The sequence below is a fragment of the Triticum aestivum genome, chromosome 7D (assembly GCF_018294505.1).
Source record: "Triticum aestivum cultivar Chinese Spring chromosome 7D, IWGSC CS RefSeq v2.1, whole genome shotgun sequence".
NCBI classification, from domain to species: Eukaryota; Viridiplantae; Streptophyta; class Magnoliopsida; order Poales; family Poaceae; genus Triticum; species Triticum aestivum.
The window spans coordinates 592,647,133-592,674,016 of NC_057814.1; the positions used below are offsets into that span (position 1 = coordinate 592,647,133).

Sequence of the window (26,884 nt, forward strand, 5' to 3'; positions counted from 1 at the left end):
TGCATCACACTCCAGGATTTTAGTTCTTTCAGTTATTTGGTCCACAAAAAGTTACTTATAAAAGCGAGAGGCCGCTGGTGAAATTTTTGGTGAGACAAAACACTCGGAGCAGCCACCGGCAAGATCTTAGTTGAGACAAAATTTTCCAAGTGCAAGTCACAAAGGCCAGCACCCAAAAGGTTGCTTGCAAATTTCAGACGTTGTGTGCACTTCTGTATGAGTGGATCGTAGACTTGCAATGTGACGTTGCCGACAACCTATTATGCACATTAAAGAGCAACTTTTCACCATCATGCATCACCGTCAAAGGCATCACCCGTTCAACTAGTGAATCCGTTTCTCTACCCAGACGCCTTTGGTGGGACCATATGCTGGTTGAAGAGCTTTGTTGAACCATGCATAGGGTGTTATTAAGCTTGATCATACCAATTGTCCTTGTCTTCCTTCGTGGTTTGCCACCAGATCTCGTTGGGCCCTTGATCGACGCCTCCACTCCTCACTTAATTTCGAGATCAAAGCAGAGCACAGAGACCTCTTCCATCTGCGGTGACGCGGACCCGGTGCAAAGGAGGTACATGACACCGACTGTGATGGCGGCGTTGTTGTTAGGGCTGTTGGCGGTGACTGGTTCTGGAGGGGAGTGCACGTGCCTCCACTTGGCGCGACCATCCTGAGAACCTTACAATCTTTGCTTGTGAGGCAGACGACCTTGTACGTGCGAGATGGAGCGGCACGGCCGACATTGAGATCCCAGAACGATTCCCTGTTCCGCCTCGTGGAGATCCTCGTCACAGCCCCAGTGGGAAGATCGATCGCGTTGATGACTGACTCGACGCCAAAGTAATCATGGGCAATGCAGCCTGTGCCGTCGAGGCGGTAGCCGTAAGTGTAAGCACCGGGCCTGTTGATAACTCTTACGACGTTGCCGTCCATGTCCGTGAGCCGCAGGTCTCTGGTGTTACTTCCATCGCAGGAGTCAGCAGCGAGGAAGAGGAGCAGCGGCTCGGTGCGGGCTCTGTGCGCGGCCATGAACGCCGGGCCGGTGATGAGAGGTGAGAGCGTCCCACCCGCTGGACACGCACCGGAATCTGCAGGCCGACTTCACCGGCACCCGTGAGAGTATCTCGAAGGCCACATCTTCTGGTAACGGCGGCAGCATCGTCGGCGAGGTGCGTGATGGTAAAAACGCCCGTGAGTTGTTGAGGAGGGATCGAGAGAAGGATTGCGTTCGGGTTGGATAAACTCTTACGCCGTATATATGTCAGGTCATATTCTGGTCATATATTAGGACCTCGAGCATATCACGACTTGTCATTAGACCTCCGAAAGGACAACCTACGCATGATGGACTGTAGGAAATCGTTGTCTGCGGCTGCGCCCGCGCAAGCACAAGTCCAGACTTGGAGTGCAATCCGGCTATGGCTACACATCCGACCCCTTTTCGAGATATATTGTCGGAACAGCACACAAACAATCTAAGAAAAAGGTCATGAACACGAGAACTTAGGTATTTGTATTTGTATCATCACATGGCTGACGCGACGACGCTGCCGTCTTCATTACCAGACGACGTGATTTTTGAGATACTCTCATGGGTGCCGGTGAAATCGATCTGCAGGTTCCGATGCGTGACTTGGGGGTGGCATGCTCTCATCTCCGGCCCGGCGTTCATCGCCGCACACAGAGCCCGTGTAGAGCCGCTACTCCTGTTTCTGGGCTCCTCCTACGATGGCACCGACAACGAGCTGCGGCTGGTCGACTTGGACGGCAACCTAGTAAAAGCGATTAAGAGGGGAGGTCTTTCGACTTGCAGCCGTCGCCTCGACGGTCCTATATGCCTCACCGATGATTATCGGGTTACTTCTGGCAATTACAATTATGCCGTCAAAAAGCGGCGATTCTTTGGGCGACCACGGGGGCGAAACATTTGGGCTACATTCTACCGGGAGGATAGTGCGGATGTGATATGCACCCCATGCTTGGGGCTTTTATTTTCTTGTCCTCTGTAACTTTGAAAGACCTTTTCCCTCTCCTAATTAATGAAAAGGGGCAAATCTTTTGCCCCTCGTTTCAAAAAAAAATAAAAAAGTTATGCCGTCAACGTGATCGATCTGACAACTGGGAATGTGATGAGGGGGGCCTCTGCAGAATTGAACGGTGAATCTATTATCAATCTCAACGTCGGTTGTGCTGCCCCGTCTGGCACGTACAAGTTAGTCCGCCTCAAGGGCCCAGGTGCTCAACAGCCTTGCAAGATTCTTACATTAGAAGATGGCCCCAACTGGAGGCAGATGCAGTCTCCTTCGGAACTAGTCCCTACCATCTATAACCACAACACCGCGATCACGATCAATGGTTTCATGCACTTCCTTTGCCGGTGGCACTTGGACAAGGACTATCACCATGCATATACTCCGGCTTGATCTTGAAAGTGAGGAATGGAGGCCGTCGATCAAGGCCCCGATGAGATCAGGTGACCAACTACGCTGGATGGAAACACAACTCTATTTTTATCAGCTATATATAGCTCAAATTTTCTTTGTCCAGTCCATCCTAGTGTCTTCAATCCGTTGTACTATCTTGTTTAATCAGTAAGTCAAATGACAAGTGAACGTGGATTTTGAAGTTGTGTGTACGTGAAGTAGCAGCAGACCAGAGTAGATACGTGAAGTTGGGTCCTCCGGGGACGACGTAAACCCGTCTCTTATTAATCCCGAGCTGAGCACGCACAGCAGATTCGTTGGATCCACATGGACATGGTCTTCTGTACAAACAGAAGACCTTGTCCTGGGAGCATGACCGCCAGACCTCCCAGTGCAGCGACTTGACGATCGTCTCCACCTCACTACCCGGTCCACCTCCACAATCACAGCCAGCAGTTTACACCTACAAGGACAACATCCAGCACTTGAGTCTTAGTCCAACTCGTGTTCTATCCGCAACCACAACGGACACCAATATATACAGCAGGTTAAACAACATTTGATCATTGACAGTGCTCTGCTGTCAAGGCCTTACCTCTTCTTGGAGAAGAGATGATTCACGTGCACGAGATTGTAACTTCTCGGGCAGGTGCTAAACGAGTTGCACCGGTCGTGGTAAAGCCCAAGCCGCCCGCGCTGGTATATGGTTGGGAGTGTGTCGGGCGAATCGATGGGACCTACATTCATGACCCACAAATTCATGTTTCCCAAAAGCTGCTGCAAACCTACAACAGGAAGCGTGTCCCAGGATTAATGTACTGTAGTGTGCTGCAATATGAAGCAATTTTCTGCTTCTGGACTTGAGAAAGAACTCTTGATCTAAACTTTGAGAACATGGATTGCCATGGAAGAAAAGTATAGACTAGGCAGCACCATTTCCATTCTTTTTATGCTAAAAATGATCAATGATGTGATGTGTTCTTACCCTCAATATATACAGCTTTCATGTCCTTTAGGTTTCTGACAGCGGACCAATCAATACCCAAACCTTACATATAAGAAATGTGTCTCGCCCGCTTCCAGTGCTCGTAGTCCACTTGAAAATCCTCAGGGGGAGGCTTTCCATACACTCCAGCCTCGCAGCTTTTCAGCCACTAAGGTGGTCTTTCCACCCTCAATGGCCATTCCTCGGGTCACTGTGAACCATGGACGGCCAGACGGGTCTGCGGGCGATTTATGGTAGCTCACACATCCTATTACATGAGGTCTACCAAAGGCTACGAACCAACACAAAGTTCCTTTGTAGCTCAGGCTACATGGAACCTCTTATCCTCAACCCTCCAGCCTTGCTTTGAGATCCGTACTCTCCAACTAACTAACAACAAGAAGATTTATCTTTTTTGTTTCTCAAAAATGAAACAACATATGAACTTCAAACTTTGCAGATCGAACAAACATTAGAACATCAATGTGTGAAAAAACTTTCAGATTTTTTGTTCTGATATAAATATATAAAATGAGATTTTCTTTGAATAAAAATAGTATTTCAAGTATTTAAAATGCATGAAAAAATCTGAAAGTATTTTTCCTAGATTGTAGTTAGAATGTATTGTTGTTCTGCAAAATTTGAAGATTATATGTTGTGTCGTTTGAGAGAAACAAAAAAGACAAATGTGTCTGCACGGATCTTGATGCATAAATGGATGGCAAAGATAAGGGATACCATGTAGCCTGAGCTACAGAAAACCACACTCACTACGAACCAATATCACTTAACCTCGCTTGGGGTGAAGAAGACGATCTCTCCAAAGTTTTGCTACTGGTGCGAGCCTGGGGCGGCGGAGAAGACGGGCTCTCCGGTGTTTTGCTAGTGACGCGAGCTTGGGGCTCCAGAGAAGTCGGTCTCTCCGAAGTTCTCCTGGTGGCGCAGACCCACTGCCGCAGGCTCTCGATGTCGTCGCCGGTCATCGTCGGCACGTGCCAGCTCCCAGCTTCGGATTCCTGCATCCAAGGACGACATCACCATTTGTTTTGTTTGTTTCAGCACTTATATTCGTGAATTACTGATAGCGAAGGAGATCAGAATTCGATTGATTACCCGAAGGAGGTGGCATGTGAAAAGTGGGACCACGGCCCGAGTACATTAGCCTGACCTGCATAGAGTTTCCCAGGGTTCTTTGGATCGGAATTTTTCAAGCAGATAACTCGGAGGATCCACAACTTATACTTGCGACACCAAGCCAGGGCTTTAGATGTGTTGGGTTCTCCAATGAAAAACATACCTGGTGCTTCTCTTCGAGACATCTGGGGAAGAAACTAGTGCCGATCAGTTGAAACAAGTGATCCCGCATCTCATCGTTCGTAACAAGCAATGAACGGCAGCTGACAGCTGCATACAGCCAATACCCGCAGCAGAAGAGATGAACGATTTGCAAAGGTGGAAACATAAAGAACAACTCAGGGCCAAAAAACATAAATTCATCAAATGGGAGAGCAGTCATATCACAAATCACTGCCTCGCCATCTCTCAGCATTATCTATTGAGATTTACAAAATAAATATTGTAAACAGCACAATGCTTGCTTCATTAGAGCCTACTTCTATCAGCTTAGCTTAGTTAAGTGATGCAGCCAATAATGTTTTTTCCCAACTGTTATGCTAAGCAAGGAAAAAACAGTGGCCTCACCAATCATCATTGGAACCAGGAGGAGTGGCATATAGTGCTCCAGCATTTCGCCAACTTTGTATAAGCTTCTGATTGCGTGGAGCTTTTGCAGGACCACCATTTACTCGGCTCCTATGCAAAACTATAAGTGGCGGTTTCTTTGACTTGATTATTCTCTGTATGCCATTTACAACAGAGTTCACCTACAACAGACGCATGGGTTGAGTGTTAGCCGTGTTTCTATGCCTTCATGCCAAGATCAACTGTATCATTTACAGAATTATTGCTTTGCAGGACAACATTCCTTTTACCTGAGAAAAACTGAAATCTTTACTATAGTAAAGGCCAACATTAGCAGCGTCGATGAGACGATGACAGCATCAAATTGTTCACGGCGACAGAGCCAGTCCTGCAGAAACCATGTTTGCAATTAGACAGAGAAGCTTCAGGTGCAGGATATAAGCAGTTAATTCAATCACTTAAAGCAGAGCAAAAGATCGCTTGGCATTCATTTCATCATGAGAAATAAACATGTGCAGTAGCTCAATCAGAAGAATTTTGGTTACTACGGATAAAAGTAAAACATTGAACTAGGAGGTAAAGTGCGAGCAAATATCATGCCAGCAGAAGCGCTGATGATGTCACCACTTTCGTTCATGATCAAACAATTGATGCTGGCATGTTTCATGAGGTTTTATGGAGTGGTGACAATGACCGACAACAGTACCTACATTACAACTCTTATGCATGGGTTCATCTTCAACTATGAGCCGATACACTAAAGTGAAGTTTAAAACAGTAACTTAATTTGGAGCTATTTGGATAACAATAAGGAAATTCCAGTACAAAATTTCTTACCAACCTGACTGTTATGTGTGGCAAATTAATATGAGACAACCAAGGACGACTACACGACACATATATTACTAACTAAACCAACAAGCTTCATAAATACTTGTCGTGAGAATGCATGTTAAACAAGCATGCACGCATATCTCTGGGATGGCAAGATACCGACAGGTTAACACTTTACCAACTTCAAAATCGCCAAATCTAAATTAATTTGGCAAAACAGATTATTGCATTTTCAAACCTAGTGTAGGAGCTCAAATAGAGAAATTTTGGGCACTTCTTTTCTTCGATCTCCAGCACAAAACTTGATTGCAACATTTTACCATGAGCTTTGCAGCTGTACATGTTGAGAAAAAACTGAGGTGACAAGAATCTGGTGAAGAATTTTAAGAGCAGTCCAAAACAGAGCCAACAAGAGTGGTAATAAAAACAACTTCAGCAACATGAGGTGAATGGAAACAAGTCAAGAGCTGTAAGGCAAAAAAAAAGGAAATAACAATCGCCCACCGTGGGGCTCGAACCCACGACCACAAGGTTAAGAGCCTTGCGCTCTACCAACTGAGCTAGACGGGCTTGCTTGAATTTCATTTTTGAGCATCATATTCCTTCTCTGCGCTCGCAAAAGTAGACGCCAAGTCCTTGAAATGACTTAAAATAAGTAGACATTGCGACAGTGGCTCAACTTTGACGCAAGTTTCAGCAGACACCAGTCAGTCACCAACAATGAAAATCCAATGAGACGATGACTTTTTGATTGAGAAACAAAGCAGATTACGCCTTAGAGGTTTCAATCAAATTCTTGGTCATAGGTTTCCACAAAAAGGCATATTAATGTTTCAGACACTAGAAATAGCACTTGAATGAACCTTTTTGTTACCATTAGTTATTATTACAGTTACACTGAATTTCCTAAAACACTGGATGATCTATTCTGCAACACAGAAAATTTGAGCAGCTTTTGCAACACAGATCTACACTCCATCTGTAAGCAGACAGCACTCAAGGGGAAAAATTTCGGAGAGCAATTCTTCTCCAACATGACGGTATCCAAGGGGCACAGCCTTTTAGTCTACAGTAATTTTGCTCAAATCAACGCCTTGTGGATCCGAGGCAGCATCCATAAGGTCTCTCAGGCCAACTCTAAGATCAGGTACTCCCTCTTGCAACATGGCACACACTGGAAATATGGGAACACCTTGCACTCTCCTCTTCAGTTCTTCATGTTGGATAATCAGCAACTAACATTCACTGAGGGCCAAAGGCCATTACATATACATGTGAGGTAAAGTGCAAGAACCCCTTATACAATGAGGATGCACCGAAAATGGACTATACACATCTAACTCCCCCCCTCAAACTCATGGTGGATCAACAACACTGAGTTTGGAGAGAAGAAAACCATGCTGTGCTCGAGTCTGTGCCTTCATGAAGAAGTCTGCCAACTGTAACTCAAAGGCACATAGTGGAGAGCGAGAGTCTGATCCTGCACAGCAGCACGCACAAAGTGGGCATCCACACCGATGTGCCACGAAGCAAAGTGGGCATTAACACAGGACATGAGAACTGGGCAAGAGTACCCTGTTCCGCGAGAAAACCATGCAACAGCTGGGAGATAAACTCTCTAGCGGAGTCAGCACGAAAAGTACGAATAGGCGTGGAAAACTGGGTGTGAACCATGGCAGCAAATTGTTTGTATATAGAGAGAACCTCTACGAGATTTCATGAAGTAGAGCCAAGTGTAGCGAGAGAAATCATCAATAAACAAAACATAGTAGCGATGATCACCTTTCGAATCAAAGGGAGCAGGACCCCAGACATCAGAATGAACTAAGTCAAAAGGACGCTGAGATACTGACTCACTGGTAGGATAAGGTAGTTGAGTCTGTTTGCCAAGTCTACAACCATTACAAGGTAAAGAAACATCTCCAGATAGAGACCCTAAGAGGCCCTGACGCACTAATGACAACAAGCGAGAGCCACAGATGTGACCAAGGCGATGATGCCACTGCTGGAAGGACGCGGACGAGGAGGCAGCAAGGGCATGAGAGCTGGCAGAAGTGGTGGCAGTGGAAGGAACACAAAGCCAGTCAACCTCCCAAAGGCCCTCTGACTCACGGTGCCGGGGGCCAGCACCAACCAAAGTCTTGGTGCGACGATCCTGAATGGAGCAAGAATCGGTATCAAGAATGACACGACAACCAGAATCAGTAAGTTGGGCAGCAGAAAAAAGATTCATGGTAAGGCGAGGAACATGTGAAACACTAGGAACAGAAAAGGACAGAGTGGAAAGAAAGCCACGACTAGCAACAGGAAGAGATGTGCCATCGGCAATAAGAACATTAATAGGAGAATCAAGAGGGCGAAGAGAAGACAAAGCTGAAGAATCAGAAGACATATGAAAGGAAGCTCCAGAGTCCAGAACCCACGAAGATGTACCTGACGGTGTAGATGCCGGCGGTGATGAAGTGGTGAAAGCAGTCACAGCAGCAGCAGAACCCGTCGATGAGGAACCAGAGGAAGCCAGAAGGCGTTTGAGCCGCACAATGTCCTGGTCAGTGAGTGACGGAGTCGATGACGACACAGGAGTCCCACTGGAAGAGGAGTGCCTCTGGTTGCGCTGCTTCTGGTGACAATCAAACTCTGGGTGACCAGGCCTGGAGCAGTAGTCACAGAAGGTGTCACGGCGAGACCGACCCTTGTCAACATAAGGAGGGCGACCCACCCCCCTGAAGGTGTGGGCATGACCGGTGGAGAAGTGAGACGAGCAGACGACACAGGGGCTCGGGCTTGCGGTCCCACTTCTAGAACTCCAAGTCAGATCGAGTAGTCTGGCAGCAACGGTAAGTTCCACACACAGCTGTCCGAAGAGAGTCAAGCTGACGCCAGATGGCAGAACTCTGTGAGTAGAACTCAGCAACAGAAGAGTCACCCTACTGGAGAGCATGCTCCTGACGAACCACAGATAAGTAGAGAGCATCACCAGAGGGCTGGTATCGCTGACACAAATAAGACCACATCGCTGCAACGGTGCCGAGGACCATGAACTCCGAAGCAAACTGAGGAAGGACAATCGCAGTAAGAACGGCAGCTGCCCGAGCATCATCATTGCACCACTGAGTGTAAGCAGAAAGATCATCGCAGTAGACGGAGAGAGCATCCGAATAAGCAGATACCTGCTGATCATAAGCATCAACCACAGCATCATCAAGCGCCTTGGCTGCATCCCGATCAGCCTGAGAAGCATTAGCAGCAAGAACTGGCGGTGTCGGCGGGGTAGGAGCCAGGGGAGCAACCGGGCATGGCGGACAGGGGACCTCGCCAGAGAGAACTCCCCACAGCAGAAGACCGCACATATGGATACGCATGAAACCGGCGAACTCAGCATAGTTGGTGCCATCAAAGATCACCGAGCACCGAGGGACATCGACATAGCCCAAAGAAGACATGAGGGGCTTGTTCTTCCTTTTTCTTTTTTTGGAAGTCAACGAGAACAGAAAGTCCCGATCTGGATCGAGGGATCAAGCACTCCCGATCTGGATCGAGGGATCGAGCACACACTCGCGGGATCCAGGACCCGCTCGCTGGAAGAGGGGAACGGCCCGTCCGAAACGGGATCGAGTGGCCTGGCGCTCACATGCATGCCCGCCCGCTCGCTCTGCTAGGCGAGCAGAGGCCGGGGGCTGATGGCAGCAGTGGGAAGCAGATCCGGCCTGGCCTGGCCGGACAACTGCGGAGGCGAGCGGCCTAGCCGGTCAGCTGAGGAGGTGCGAGGGAGCGGCCGGCCGCAGGACGAGCTTGAGGCGGCGGGGTGGAGCAGTAGCCGAGCAGATGGGCTGGACGAAGAGGAGGCAGCGAGGTAGCGGGACGGGCCGGGGGCGGCTGGACAAGCCTGACGGAGAAGAGGCAGAGCCGTTCAGGGCCACAGAGAAGGTGGCCGGAGACGGGCAGGCTAGATACGAGGCGCATGGAGTTCCATCGTGCGGGAGGAAGGGGCTAACCTGGCATCTGATACCATGTTGGATAATCAGCAACTAACATTCACTGAGGGCCAAAGGCCATTACATATACATGTGAGGTAAAGTGCAAGAAACCCTTATACAATAGGGATATACCGAAAAGGGACTATACACATCTAACACTTCATACATTGCGTTAGCTCCCTCTTCGTCTATTTTGTTTGTGACAATCAACGATGGCCGCCTTGTCATGCCTTCTTGGTAATGCTCTAGCTCCACGACCAGATCGCGCAGCTGCTCCGATGGTGGGATACCCTTCCTACCGTTGAGTGTTGTTGCCAGGTCAAGCACATAGGACAGAACTTTGGTGCGCTCAATGTGCCTCAAGAAGGCATGACCCAGGCCACGGTTCTCATGGGCACCTTTGATAAGACCAGGTATGTCAGCAACTTTCACTGACAAGTAATCTTCGTAGGTCAGGCTACCAATATTGGGCCTTATAGTGGTGAATGCATAGTCAGCGATCTCCAGGCGAGCCCTAGAGAGAGCACTCAGAAGTGTGCTCTTTCCGGCATTAGGCAAACCAACAAGGCCAACATCAGCAATGCTCTTTAGTTCTAAGATAAGAAAAGACTCTGTTCCTGGCTGTCTACTACTTAAACGGGCTACCTCCTCTTGTCTATTTCCTTTGGATAGATGGACGTCCCTGCCTATAGAAGCATTCCCTAGTCCACCCTCCCCTCCTTGTGCCACGATCAACCGTTGCCCAGGTCTTGTCATTTCAGCAACAGAATACTATATGTCATCTTCCCCCCTCTCCTCATCTGCATCTAGAGCCTCTTCCTCCGTCTCGTCTTCATCCTCCCAAAATCCTTCATCGTCGTCATCAAACTGATCATTTTCATCCAACTCGACCTGATGTTGAATGCTACTTGCATCGCTATCTTCAGCGTTCGAAAACCCAGTCTTGGAGCATGTTTGCCTTACCCCACTGATTGCTACTTTCTCTTTCAGCTTCATTTCCACTAATGCCATCTTTGTTCTTCTGAGTGGAACTGTCTGCAGAGTCATCCGCAACATTTGGGATATCCCAGGGATCTAGAGATCTGGTTGGTTTATTTACGATGAAAGATGGTTGCTCCCCTCGGACTAGATGAATCACTGTGCCAACTGGTACTTGGGCGACCTGTCAGACACACGAAGAGAAGGTTATATATTTCGAAAAGGGACTTAGTAAATGCGAAATGCATATGTATGTACATAATGTACATATATTTCTGGTAACCTTGTCAGGACCTCTTGTCCCTATCTGTTTCTTAGAAAGTCCATTGCCTCCTCGGACTGCTTTCTGGAAACACAAAGTAAATAAATGTAAAACCATGACACGGAAAAGTATAAATTCTGCAGAATCTTCTTCATTTGCAAAGGCTCAATGTGATATTAAGTTGCAGTGTAACAAGTCACTCTTAGTCTTAAGTCCGACACAAGTAAGGGTGAGCTTTTAACTCAATAATATACACAAGCTAAGAATTTACACCAAGAGATTAGTTCTTTTAAGAAGAGGGATCATGCATCTAGCAAAACAAAGAGCGCATGGCATCTATATATCTCATACCGAAACACAAAATATGATGATACCAAAAGCATAACGTGTGATGTTGCAAGTTGCTGAAATCCCGGACAGATCTTGAGCACTCAAGAATGACATTACCACCTGTTCCTCCATCGCCACCTGCAATATTTTATTGTGAATAAAGAAATTCTGGGCGCATGAAAACTATACAAAGTAGCAGAAAATAACTTCGGCTATTAGAATCATTTTGACATAGTGCAGACACTACTGGAATCGCCCTATACACCGAGTGCCACGGACACTCGGCAAAGGCCCAAAAACCGCCGGCAACGCCTTTGCCGAGTGTCACCTTTGGCAAAAGCCACCCGGCGTACACCTCTTCGGCAAACAGGAATTTGCCGAGAGCCATAACACGGGCACTCGGCAAAGCCTTTGCCGAGAGCTAAACAACCCGTCTCGGCAAAATAAAGCAGCTAACGGATAAGTCCGTTAGCTCCAGACATGTGGGACCACGTAAACTTTGCCGAGAGCCACTCTCTGCAAAAAGAAATACTAGGAGGCTGACACGTGTCGTGTCCTGACATGTGGGTCCACGACAACAGGCCAAGCCCCGACTTTGCCAAGAGCCACTCTCGGCAAAGGGAACCATTAGAAGGCTGACACGTGTCGCCTCCTGACATGTGGGCCCACGACCACAGGCCGAGGGCCAACTTTGCCGAGAGCAACTCTCGGCAAAGAAAACCAGTAGGAGGCTGACACGTGTTGCCTCCTGACATGTGGGTCCATGACAACAGGCCGAGGGCAAACTTTGCCGAGAGCCACTCTCGGCAAAGAGAACAAGTAGGAGGCTGACACGTGTCACCTCCTGACATGTGGGACCACGAGAGCAGGCCGAGGGCCAACTTTGCCGGGAGGCCCTCTCGGCAAAGGGAACCAGTAGGAGGCTGACACATGTCACCTCCTGACATGTGGGACCACGAGAATAGGCCGAGGGCCAACTTTGTCGAGAGGCCCTCTCGGCAAAGGGAACTAGTAGGAGGCTGACACGTGTCACTTCCTGACATGTGGGACCACGAGAACAGGCCGAGGGCCAACTTTGCCGAGAGCCCCTCTTGGCAAAGAGAACCACTAGGAGGCTGACACGTGTTACCTCCTGACATGTGGGACCATGAGAACAGGCCGAGGGCCAACTTTGCCGAGAGCCGACCTCGGCAATCCTTTTCCCTTTACCGAGAGCACCTCTCGGTAAAGTTGTCAGGGGCACCACAGGTTATTATCGTATATCGATAGGCGTCTCGGTAAAGGTGTCAGGTTCTACTGGTTGGTCGGTAAAGGGTGCATTCTGGTCCAGTTTCACAGCCATTGCCGAGAGCCACCCACGGTAATGGTGTACCCAGGAGCCTTTTTTTCCTGTTTCTGTTTCTTTCCTGCAGCGAAACATATACAGCAGCAGCTTATAGTTCATCACACATAGAACATGTCACATATAGGCATCATTGAACAAAAGAAGCAATGATTGATTCTGAAAAACATTCCACATAAAAGCAATAGTGCATAAAAGGTGAAATAGTAGTGAAGACACTCGACTACCACAAGTTTACAAGTCTCAAGATGCAAGAGTTCTCAACATACAAGGAACATTTTCAAACATAACATAACATGAAGTTCACGTGATTTTGGAGATCGGAGTGATAACATCAACATTAGAAGGCATCATTCCGTCTGCTGCCCCAACTCCATCAACCGGAGTGATAACATCAACATTAGAAGGCATCATTCCGTTTGCTGCCCCAATTCCACCAACTTGAGGTGGAACTACCGGAACATTGTTCGACCCTTGTGATGGGTTGAGCTGTGATGGATTGACCCAATAGTGAGATGAATGCATATGGTAATGCCGAAAATGGTGATAGAAATAGTTTGAACGAAACTCACAATGTTCCACTCTGGCGTCGGTGGCATCTCTGGCACTGGTTGGCCTTGCATGGAATAAAGATTGGCCACCATATGTTTTAAAGACTTCACTAGATCATCTTGTGCCTTTAGCTTGGCCCGGTTTTCATCTCGTTCTTTCTCGGTGTCAATCAGTCGAGTCTACAATATGGCAATGCAAATGTCATTCATGTTGAAATGCAAATATGCAGGACCATGAAGGATCAATGAAGAAGCACTGACCTGAATATCCTCAATAATGCTCACGGAATGTGGTAAGTGACGCTCTACGGTAGGAGTAGAGCTAGTACTCATAGCACGGAGCGTGTTGACTCTCGGAAGGGAGGAGGTTATGACAGAATCAAGGTGAACCGCCATCCGGCCATTCGGTCTACCGACTGCCGCGGCAATGGCCACAAGAGGGTCAAACGGTAGCACGTGAGGATCAGCGTCAGGCCCGTACGTCTCCTTCAATTTTTTTGGTGTAGTTCTCTCCATCTGACCGGGCTTTAGAGCTGATCCAGTCCCTCTCCGGGTGGAGAGGGTCCTTGTCCTTGTCGTCTTTGGTACGTTTGATGGTCCATGCCTCAAAGTAAGTGATATCCTTGCCAGTGTCTTCTTTCTGCAAAAGAAAGCGATCCAAACAATCAAGGGAATGCTCACAAATGAAAGAGAACATGATGAAAAGAAAAGGATGTGGTTGCCTACATGTTTTGAGACGACACCTGGGATGGTGAGGTTGCCTTGACGGTGTCCTCGACCCCCAACAACTTACGCCGTTCAGATATTGCTTTGTGTTCATCCTGCCACCCTGGATCTGTCCACCGTTCGACGATCTTCTCCCAGCACGGACGTTTGTCAGAGCACCACCGAGGAATCACCTGTAAATTAAACAAATACATCTTAGTAGGGATTCTAATTTTGCGGTAATGTAGGGAATAGCAAGCATCCATTGTCACTTGCCTTGAAGTAATTGTCTCGTGAAAGATGCGTCCCTCGAGCCTCATGTTTGGAAATCCTATGGTTGAGATAGTTCGCGTGATACTTGACCACTAACCGGACGCGCTCCTCATAGTGCATGTCGTGGACTAGTTTCTTGGCAATATTCTCAACCACCACATTTGCACGATCCTTCTGACCCTCAACGCATGTATAGAAATCCTACAAACATGCATACATGTGAGAAGGGTTAAATCATGGCTATGGCAAATTTAAACCTTTTGGTATTGACATTTAGGTGTTTGAAAGGACTTACCCAGAAATCGTTGACCACTCGCATGGCTCTGTTATCATAAACCCTCTGACGCATATCGAGGAAATCCGGTGCAAGTTTGTAGTGATCCCATGAACAAGCTGGCTCAATGATACCGTTCGGCAAAGTGACCAATCCAGGATAATTTAACCTACAAAGACCCCCAATGATGCCACTCGGCAACCGTGGCAGACACCTCTCACCACCTTTTACTAAGCTTCTGCATTACGAAGAGTGAAGTCATATTATATATGACGAAATGACAAAAGGTACAATTTATATGGGATGAGTCGAGATAACCACTTACTTCTCTCCCATTGGTTTAAGCAACACGTCTCTATGCACATATGGACGTCTTGGAAGCTTTGAAGGACCACACAGCCACACTTTCCCTCTGGAAGTAGTGCTGATAGTCAAACCGCTCGGTTGCGAACCGCTCACCTCGTGGTGCTCTGTCACCCGTGAGGGTCCATCCCCACCCTCAGAAACCTGACGAACAACCAGCCTCCTCTCGGCGGCGTCGTCCTCCACCACCTCCTCCTCCTCATCCTCCACCACCTCCTCCGCAAAATCCTCCTCGTCCTCCTCCTCACACGCCGCATCCCCATCCTCTGTTTCCTCCTCCTGAGCACGGTGAAGCACTGCATCAGAGGGTCGAGGAGAGAAAAGAGGTGCTCTACTCTGGGCTGCTTTACGTACTCCTCGTCCGCCGCCTCCTCCTCCCGCCTCACCTACTCCCCCTCCTCGCCCCCCTACTCCCCCTCCTACTCCCCCTCCTTGTCCCCCTCGTCCCCCTCCTTGTCCGCCTCCTCCTCCCGCCTCACCTACTCCCCCTCCTCATCTGCCTCCTCGTCCGCCTCCTCCTCCAGCCTCACCTACTCCCCCTCCTTGTCCACCTCCTCCTCCTGCCTCACCTACTCCCCCTCCTCGTCCACCTCCTCCTCCTGCCTCACCTACTCCCCCTCCTCGTCTGCCTCCTCCTCCTGCCTCACCTACTCCTCCTCCTCGTCTGCCTCCTCGTCCGCCTCCTCCTCCTGCCTCACCTACTCCCCCTCCTTGTCCGCCTCCACCTCGTCCGCCTCCTACTCCTCCCCCGCGTGGTACTCGACCTTGTTTTGCACGTTTTGTCGGACGGGTGTCTAGACCCGCCAATCCTTTCGCCTTCTTGGCGGTTGTGGCAACCGATGAAGGAGCGGCCACCGCTTTCACCGGCCGAGCAAGTTAATCATTGTACAGATCATTCACTTTTTTCAAACTTTCCTTTGGAATCTTGTTGCTACCTGTCATGTTTCAATCACCTGATACGAAGAAGAAAAAACTAGTTAGTACAGATGATACAACTTGATGTAAATACAATAAATATATCACATATGAAGAATAAATGGAATTGTCACAATAATACATATAGTTGTTACACACACAAATACATAGAGTTGTTGCACACACGAATACATAGAGTTGTTGCACTCACGAATACATAGAGTTGTTACACACACACACGAATACATAGAGTTGTGACACACATACATAGACTTCTCACACAATTACATGGAGTTGTTAGAAATAAGGGTCAATATTAGGTGCAACATTTGGATCAGAGCTTTCATCATCGCTATCACGCCCGTTCATACATTCATCCTCAAAGTCTTCAGGGGGCCCTCATCCTCATCTATCCCCATATGCCATCGCATAAGTAATGCCAAATCTCGAGGGTCAGAAACATCCTCGTATTCGTCCTCTGCATTATCTACTTCCATGTCATCCATGGCCTCATGTTCCATAGCATCATGTTCGTGATGCACGCCATCATCTTCCTCTGCATCATCTTCGTCTTTGTTAGTGTCTACTTCTTGGAAGAACTCTCCCTCGTATGTGTTAGGGTTTATATGGTAATCGTCCTTGTTTGGGGTAGGTACCTTGATACGCGGGGGTACCTTGTACACGACATCCCACTTCAAGAGATCGATATATTCCGTAGATGTGCACGCGTATGGGAGAAAAAACACTTGTGTAGCCTGTTGAGCCATAATATAGACATCATTTCCTGCATATTTCGATGCTCGTTCAACTTCGACAAAGCCAATACTAGGGGTTCGTCTCACTTTCTCAGGATTGAGCCAGCTGCATCTGAATACGATGGGCTTCACTCCTTGTAAACCACAATACTGCAGCTCATAAATTTCTTTGATGGTTCCATAGTAGTGACGTCCATCTGTCCCTAGACAATAGACCGCACTATTTATTGACCTTCGGTTGGGCCTCTCACGCGTGTGTTTATCAGTGTGGAAGCGATACCCATTCATGTCATAAGCCTTAAATGACTTGGCCTCGTATTCAAAACCTTTGGCTACTTCTCTCACTTTGGCGTCCATATCAACCTCCTGATATGCCTACAAGATTAATAGGAGATTGTCTGGTTCATTAGTGGAAGCATTACCGGCAAGTAAGATCAACTTGAAGTAACATAAAGTTAGAAAAGTTACTTTTCTTGAGAACCAAGAAATGAAACCGCCATCAGCATTGGTATCTTCAAGAAGGTCTGCTGATTCTTCGTCGCTAGGAGGCCGTGGTAGCTTCCAGAATTCGTTCTGGAATTCCCTAGCAATGGGAAGAATTCGAGTTAGAACTCAAGACTAGTGAGTAGTTGTCAATAAAGGTGTTCTACACTTACTTTATGTACGGTTGCACTTCTTCCATGTTGGTCAAGACATAGATCATAATAGTCGACCACTCAGTAGGTGAAAAGTTCTTGGGCTTCAGTCCACTTGCTTTGCCACCTTGGCCTTCGAAGAGGCTAAGGTCGGAAACATTACTGGTGGGTTCTTCATTGTAACGAGGAGCTGGATTTAACCTAGTCTAAATAGTGTCATGATAGTACTTTTTCGTGGTCGTGGCCACCTCCTCGTTCAGGTGTGCCTCGGCTATGGAGGCTTCAATGCGGGCTTTATTCTTACATTTCCCACGAAGATGCTTGAACTCCCGTTCAGGTGCATACTGCCATCGGAACTGCATAGGTCCTCCTATTCTAGCCTCATACGCGAGATGTAAGATCATATGTTGCATCGGATTAAAGAAACCTGGTGGAAATATCATCTCTAACTTGCATAGAAACTCAGGTGCTTGTTCCTCCAACTTTGCAACCACTTCATAATCTAGTTCTTTGGCACAAAGCTGACGGAAGAAGTAGCTCAACTCCGCCAGCACTCGCCAAATATCCTCTCTGACATACCCTCGAATCATCACAGGCATTATCCGCTCAAGCCATACATGGTAGTCATGACTCTTGAGGCCTCCTATTCGCTTTGTAGCCATATTCACTCCCCTCATTATATTAGCTGCATATCCATCAGGGAAGTACAAGTTGTTCACAATCCATTGGAGAATTTCCTTCCTTTGGGGCATTGAAGGGGTGAAAGGGGCTGGTGGCTTCTTCCAAGAATTACCTTTTGCACGAGGCACCAAATTTAATTTTGGCCTGTTGCATAGTTTGGCTTGATCGATCCTAGCCTGAATGTTATCCTTTGACTTCTCGGTGTCGAGGAGCGTGCCGAGTAAGGCCTCCGCAATATTCTTTTCAGTGTGCATTACATCAATGTTGTGTGGAAGTAGAAGATCTTTAAAGTAAGGGAGCCTCCATAAGCTTGGAATGTGAGTCCACTGGCGTGTCTCTCCATATCCCACAAAACCTTTCCCATCGAGCTTTTCCTCGAGAGCATCTAACTCATCCTTAAGCTGGGCACCGGTCATAATAGGTGGTGGTGGGTCATCAACAATAATACCTTTTTGGAAGTGCATAACGTCTTGTCTGTATGGGTGATCAAGACGAAGGAACTGCCGATGTTGGTCAAAGCATACATACTTGTGACCCTTAGCCAGCCAAATGAAAGTCACACGCTGTCGGCACACTGGGCAAGGCCACTTCCCCTTTACACACCAACCACAAAATATCGCACGTGCCGGTAGGTCATGTAGCGATGTGTGGTACCAGATATGCATATTGAAGTGCTTCTTTGAAACGGCATCGTATGTCCGGACCCCGTTGTTCCAAGCAACAAGTAAGTCGTCCACCAATGGCTCCACATACACACTCATATGCTTCCAGGGATAGTTAGGACCTGGAATTATCAACGTCAGGAACATGTGATGTCGTTGCATGCAAACGCCAGGGGGCAGATTCAGGGAGATAACATATAATGGCCAACAACTGTATATGGCAGCCATCAAACCATATGGATTGAACCCGTCGGTTGTTATCCCAACAGCTACACTCTTCCAGTCATCTGTTTTCTTATGAATTTCAACAAATTTCTTCCATGCTTCACCATCCCGTGGATGTTGCATCCTTTTTGTATTGTACATCTTCCCTTCGGCGACCCATCTCATATATTGGGCAGTTTCCTCGGTCATATAAAGCCTATGGATCCTTTCTCTGAATGAAAGATATCGAAGGATATTGACGACAATTGTGAGCTGCCTCTTGCTACCATCATCATCTCTTACCTCAATATACTTAGAGGATTTGCACTTGACACAATAATTCGTATCTTGATGTTCATTTCTAAATAACATGCATCCATTTGGACAAGCATGTATTTGCTCATACGGCATCTTAAGTGAACCGATGATTTTGTTCGACTCGTACATGTTCTTTGGCAATATATTTTCTTTAGGCAACAGGCTAGCAATAACTGACAATAACTCATTGAAGCAAATTATGCTCATGTTATGGTTTGCCTTCAGGGCCATTAGGCGTGCAATGCCATCTAGTTGAGTAACCTCTGTATGGGCGTGAAGGGGTTTTTGTGCCGCAAACAAAGCTGCATGATACTCTTTAGGGCTTTTCGGCGGCTCCTCGGAGTTCGGGTCCTCCCGCGGATCCGCACGGCGGATGTCACCTAATAGGTTTTCAATCCGAGTATCATATTCGCCGGTGTGTTGTCGCACCACCTCCGCCCTGGACTGCTCTGTCTCACCGTGAAAGATCCACCGGTAATAGCCTGGCGTAAACCCATATTTGCCTAAGTGTTTACTCATAGTAATCTTATCTCTTTCAGTCTGGTTATCACACTCCGTGCATGGGCACCAAATTCCACGAACTGGCGTTTCTCCAGCAAATACTAATTCCAGGAAATCATTGGTCTTCGACCTCCACTCAGGGGTCATACCCTCCATGCTGGGATGTCCGGTGTACATCCACTCACGTTCTTCCATCCTCTGATATAAAGTGAAACACACACATAATTTTTTATGTAACAAGTGGTTCCATCAAGTTTTACGACATGCACTGAGCTATGTAATAGGTAAAGATAGGTCCTAATCCCACCCGAGAATGTGTAGGCTGGGTCCGCTTTCATGACGTACTCCGACCCGAGACAAAATTTCGGCAGCACCTCCCCGCTATTCTCGAAATACACGTCTCAGCAATAAGCCAAGAGGATGTGTATATAGAGAACAACAAGGAGACACTGTCGAAATTCTGTCTCTGATCTAAGTACATCATGAAAACGACCCGCCTACACATCCTCGGGTTGCCCATGGAAAACGTGGACAATTCGAAAGAGTTGAGGTTATAAATATGCAAAGACTTGCATATTTATAGATACAACCCTTCCGAACGGGAGACACCTAGGTGTTGGGGAACGTAGTAATTTCAAAAAAATTCCTACGCACACGCAAGATCATGGTGATGCATAGCAACGAGAGGGGAGAGTGTTGTCCACGTACCCTCGTAGACCGACAGCGGAAGCGTTATCACAACGCGGTTGATGTAGTCGTACGTCTTCACGATCCGACCGATCAAGTACCGAACGCACGGCACCTCCGAGTTCTACACACGTTCAGCTCGATGACGTCCCTCGAACTCCGATCCAGCCGAGTGTTGAGGGAGAGTTTCGTCAGCACGACGGCGTGGTGACGATGATGATGTTCCACCGACGCAGGGCTTCGCCTAAGCTCCGCAACGGTATTATCGAGGTGTAATATGGTGGAGGGGGGCACCGCACACGGCTAAGAGATCTCAAGGATCAATTGTTGTGTCTATGGGGTGCCCCCTGCCCCCGTATATAAAGGAGCAAGGGAGGAGGAGGCCGGCCCTAGGAGGGGGCGCACCAAGTGTGGAGTCCTACTAGGACTCCCTAGTCCTAGTAGGATTCCACCTCCCATATGGAATAGGAAAAGAGGAAGGGAAAAAGAGAAGGAAGGAAGGGGGCGCCCCCCTTCCCTAGTCCAATTCGGACCAGACCAAGGGGAGGGGTGCGGCCACCCTTGAGGCCCTTTTCCTTCTTTCCCGTATGGCCCAATAAGGCCCAATACGTATTCCCGTAACTCTCCGGTACTCCGAAAAATACCCGAATCACTCGGAACCTTTCCGAAGTCCGAATATAGTCGTCCAATATATCGATCTTTACGTCTCGGCCATTTCGAGACTCCTCGTCATGTCCCCGATCTCATCCGGGACTCCGAACTCCTTCGGTACATCAAAACTCAATAAAACTGTCATCGTAACGTTAAGCGTGCGGACCCTACGGGTTCGAGAACTATGTAGACATGACCGAGACACGTCTCCGGTCAATAACCAATAGCGGGACCTGGATGCCCATATTGGCTCCCACATATTCTACGAAGATCTTTATCGGTCAGACCGCATAACAACATACGTTGTTCCCTTTGTCACCGGTATGTTACTTGCCCGAGATTTGATCGTCGGTATCTCGATACCTAGTTCAATCTCGTTACCGGCAAGTCTCTTTACTCGTTCCGTAACACATCATCCCGCAACTAACTCATTAGTCACAATGCTTGCAAGGCTTATAGTGATGTGCATTACCGAGTGGGCCCAGAGATACCTCTCCGACAATTGGAGTGACAAATCCTAATCTCGAAATACGCCAACCCAACAAGTACCTTTGGAGACACCTGTAGAGCACCTTTATAATCACCCATTTACGTTGTGACGTTTGGTAGCACACAAAGTGTTCCTCCGGTAAACGGGAGTTGCATAATCTCATAGTCAGAGGAACATGTATAAGTCATGAAGAAAGCAATAGCAACATACTAAACGATCGGGTGCTAAGCTAACGGAATGGGTCAAGTCAATCACGTCATTCTCCTAATGAGGTGATCTCGTTAATCAAATGACAACTTATGTCTATGGCTAGGAAACATAACCATCTTTGATTAACGAGCTAGTCAAGTAGAGGCATACTAGTGACACTCTGTTTGTCTATATATTCACACATGTATTATGTTTCCGGTTAATACAATTCTAGCATGAATAATAAACATTTATCATGATACAAGGAAATAAATAATACTTTATTATTGCCTCTAGGGCATATTTCCTTCAGTCTCCCACTTGCACTAGAGTCAATAATCTAGTTCACATCGCCATGTGATTTAACATCAATAGTTCACATCACCATGTGATTAACACCCATAGTTCACATCGTCATGTGATCAACACCCAAAGGGTTTACTAGAGTCAGTAATCTAGTTCACATCGCTATGTGATTAACACCCAAAGAGTACTAAGGTGTGATCATGTTTTGCTTGTGAGATAATTTTAGTCAACGGGTCTGTCACATTCAGATCCGTAAGTATTTTGCAAATTTCTATGTCTACAATGCTCTGTACGGAGCTACTCTAGCTAATTGCTCCCACTTTCAATATGTATCTAGACCGAGACTTAGAGTCATCTAGATTTAGTGTCAAAACTTGGATCGACGTAACCCTTTACGACGAACCTTTTGTCACTTCCATAATCGAGAAACATTTCCTTATTCCACTAAGGATAATTTTGACCGCTGTCCAGTGATCTACTCCTAGATCACTATTGTACTCCCTTGCCAAAATTAGTGTAGGGTATACAATAGATTTGGTACACAGCATGGCATACTTTATAGAACCTATGGCCATAGCATAGGGAATGACTTTCATTCTCGTTCTATCTTCTGCCGTGGTCGGGCTTTGAGTCTTACTCAATTTCATACCTTGTAACACAGTCAAGAACTTCTTTCTTTGACTGTTGTATTTTGAACTACTTCAAAATCTTATTAAGGTATGTACTCATTGAAAAAACTTATCAAGCGTCTTGATCTATCTCTATAGATCTTGATGCTCAATATGTAAGCAGCTTCACCGAGGTCTTTCTTTTGAAAAACTCCTTTCAAACACTCCTTTATGCTTTGCAGAATAATTCTACATTATTTCCGATCAACAATATGTCATTCACATATACTTATCAGAAATGCTGTAGTGCTCCCACTCACTTTCTTGTAAATACAGGCTTCACCGCAAGTCTGTATAAAACTATATCCTTTGATCAACTTATCAAAGCGTATATTCCAACTCCGAGATGCTTGCACCAGTCCATAGATGGATCGCTGGAGCTTGCATATTTTGTTAGCACCTTTAGGATTGACAAAACCTTCTGGTTGCATCATATACAACTCTTCTTTAATAAATCCATTAAGGAATGCAGTTTTGTTTATCCATTTGCCAGATTTCATAAAATGCGGCAATTGCTAACATGATTCGGACAGACTTAAGCATAGATACGAGTGAGAAACTCTCATCGTAGTCAACATCTTGAACTTGTCGAAAACCTTTTTGCGACAATTCTAGCTTTGTAGATAGTAACACTACTATCAGCGTCCGTCTTCCTCTTGAAGATCCATTTATTCTCAATTGCTTGCCGATCATCGGGCAAGTCAACCAAAGTCCACACTTTGTTCTCATACATGGATCTCATCTCAGATTTCATGGCCTCAAGCCATTTTGCGGAATCTGGGCTCACCATCGCTTCTTCATAGTTCGTAGGTTCGTCATGGTCTAGTAACATAACCTCCAGAACAGGATTACCGTACCACTCTGGTGCGGATCTTACTCTGGTTTACCTACGAGGTTTGGTAGTAACTTGATCTGAAGTTACATGATCATCATCATTAACTTCCTCACTAATTGGTGTAGAAGTCACAGGAACAGATTTCTGTGAACTACTTCCAATAAGGGAGCAGGTACAGTTACCTCATCAAGTTCTACTTTCCTCCCACTCACTTCTTTCGAGAGAAACTCCTTCTCTAGAAAGGATCCATACTAAGCAACGAATGTCTTGCCTTCGGATCTGTGATAGAAGGTGTACCCAACTGTCTCCTTTGGGTATCCTATGAAGACACATTTCTCCGATTTGGGTTTGAGCTTATCAGGATGAAACTTTTTCACATAAGCATCGCAACCCCAAACTTTAAGAAACGACAACTTTGGTTTCTTGCCAAACCACAGTTCATAAGGCGTCGTCTCAACGGATTTTGATGGTGCCCTATTTAACGTGAATGTAGCTGTCTCTAATGCATAACCCCAAAACGATAGTGGTAAATTGGTAAGAGACATCATAGATTGCACTATATCCAATAAAGTACGGTTATGACGTTCGGACACACCATTACACTGTGGTGTTCCAGGTGGCGTGAGTAGTGAAACTATTTCACATTGTTTTAACTGAAGGCCAAACTCGTAACTCAAATATTCTTCCTCCACGATCATATCGTAGAAACTTTTATTTTCTTGTTACGATGATTTTCCACTTCACTCTGAAATTCTTTGAACTTTTCAAATGTTTCAGACTTTGTGTTTCATCAAGTAGATATACCCATATCTGCTCAAATCATCTGTGAAGGTCAGAAAATAATGATACCTGCTACGAGCCTCAATATTCATCGGACCACATACATCTGTATGTATGATTTCCAACAAATCTGTTGCTCTCTCCATAGTTCCGGAGAACGGCGTTTTAGTCATCTTGCCCATGAGGCACGGTTCGCAAGCATCAAGTGATTCATAATCAAGTGATTCCAAAATCCCATCAGTATGGAGTTTCTTCATGCGCTTTACACCAATATGACCTAAACGGCAGTGACACAAATAGGTTGCACTATCATTATTAACTTTGCATCTTTTGGCTTCAATATTATGATTATGTGTATCACTACGATCGAGATCCAACAAACCATTTTCGTTGGTGTGTATGACCATAGAAGGTTTTTATTCATGTAAACAGAACAACAATTGTTCTCTAACTTAAATGAATAACCGTATTGCAATAAACATGATCAAATCATATTCATGCTCAACGCAAACACCAAATAACACTTATTTAGTTTCAACACTAATCCCGAAAGTATAGGGAGTGTGCGATGATGATCATATCAATCTTGGAACTACTTCCAACACACATCGTCACCTCGCCTTTTACTAGTCTCTGTTTATTCTGCTACTCCCGTTTTCGAGTTACTACTCTTTAGCAACTGAACCAGTATCAAATACTGAGGGGTTGCTATAAACACTAGTAAGTACACATCAATAACATGTATATCCAATATACCTTTGTTCACTTTGCCATCTTTCTTATCCACCAAATACTTGGGGTAGTTCCGCTTCCAGTGACCAGTCCCTTTGCAGTAGAAGCACTTAGTCTCAGGCTTAGGTACAGACTTGGGCTTCTTCACTTGAGTAGCAACTTGCTTGCCGTTCTTTTTGAAGTTCCCCTTCTATCCCTTTGCCCTTTTCTTGAAACTAGTGGTCTCGTCAACCATCAACACTTGAAGTGGTCTTGTCAACCATCAACACTTGATGTTTTTCTTGATTTCTACCTTCGTCGATTTCAGCATCACGAAGAGCTCGGGAATTACTTTCGTCATCCCTTGCATACTATAGTTCATCACGAAGTTCTACTAACTTGGTGATGGTGACTAGAGAATTCTGTCAATCACTATTTTATCTGGAAGATTAACTCCCACTTGATTCAAGCGATTGTAGTACCCAGACAATCTGAGCACATGCTCACTAGTTGAGCGATTCTCCTCCATCTTTTAGCTATAGAACTTGTTGGAGACTTCATATCTCTCAACTCGGGTATTTGCTTGAAATATTAACTTCAACTCCTGGAACATCTTATATGGTCCATGACGTTCAAAACGTCTTTGAAGTCCCGATTCTAAGCCGTTAAGCATGGTGCACTAAACTATCAAGTAGTCATCATATTGAGCTAGCCAAACGTTCATAACGTCTGCATCTGCTCCTGCAATAAGTCTGTCACCTAGCGGTGCATCAAGGACATAATTTTTCTGTGCAGCAATGAGGATAATCCTCAGATCACGGATCCAATCCGCATCTTTGCTACTAACATCTTTCAACATAATTTTTCTCTAGGAACATATCAAAATAAACACAGGGAAGCAACAACGCGAGCTATTGATCTACAACATAATTTGCAAAATACTATCAGGACTAAGTTCATGATAAATTTAAGTTCAATTAATCATATTACTTAAGAACTCCCACTTAGATAGACATCCCTCTAATCATCTAAGTGATTACGTGATCCAAAGCAACTAAACCATGTTCGATTAACACGTGAGATGGAGTAGTTTCAATGGTGAACATCACTATGTTGATCATATCTACTATATGATTCGCGCTCGACCTTTCGGTCTCTGTGTTCCGAGGCCATATCTGTATATGCTAGGCTCGTCAAGTTTAACCTGAGTATTCCGCGTGTGCAACTGTTTTGCACCCGTTGTATTTGAACGTAGAGCCTATCACACCCGATTAACACGTGGTGTCTCAGCACGAAGAACTTTTGCAACGGTGCATACTCAGGGAGAACACTTTTATCTTGAAATTTTAGTGAGAGATCATCTTATAATGCTACCGTCAATCAAAGCAAGATAAGATGCATAAAGGATTAACATCACATGCAATCAATATAAGTGATATGATATGGCCATCATCATCTTGTGCTTGTGATCTCCATCTCCGAAGCACCGTGCTCGTGATCTCCATCTCCGAAGCACCGTCATGATCACCATCGTCACCGGCTCGACACCTTGATCTCCATCGTAGTATCGTTGTCGTCTCGCCAACTTATTGCTTTTACGACTATCGCTACCGCTTAGTGATAAAGTAAAACTATTACATGGCGATTGCATCTCATACAATAAAGCGACAACCATATGGCTCCTGCCAGTTGCCGATAACTCGGTTACAAAACATGATCATCTCATACAACACATTATATCACATCATGTCTTGACCATATCACATCACAACATGCCCTGCAAAAACAAGTTAGACGTCCTCTACTTTGTTGTTGCATGTTTTACGTGGCTGCTACGGGCTTAGCAAGAACCGTTCTTACCTACGCATCAAAACCACAACGATAGTTTGTCAAGTTGG

General features: G+C 46.2%; 1 non-coding gene and 1 pseudogene across 1 annotated transcript; both read right to left on the reverse strand.

The window, feature by feature from the left end:
* Positions 1–6,440: 6,440 nt before the first annotated feature.
* Positions 6,441–6,513, reverse strand: TRNAK-CUU (transfer RNA lysine (anticodon CUU)). Its single transcript has one exon. It is a non-coding gene; the product is annotated as a tRNA-Lys (tRNA).
* Positions 6,514–7,004: 491 nt separating this feature from the next.
* LOC123170228 (probable GTP-binding protein OBGM, mitochondrial) overlaps positions 7,005–26,884 on the reverse strand; it is a 69,631-nt pseudogene continuing 49,751 nt past the window's right edge.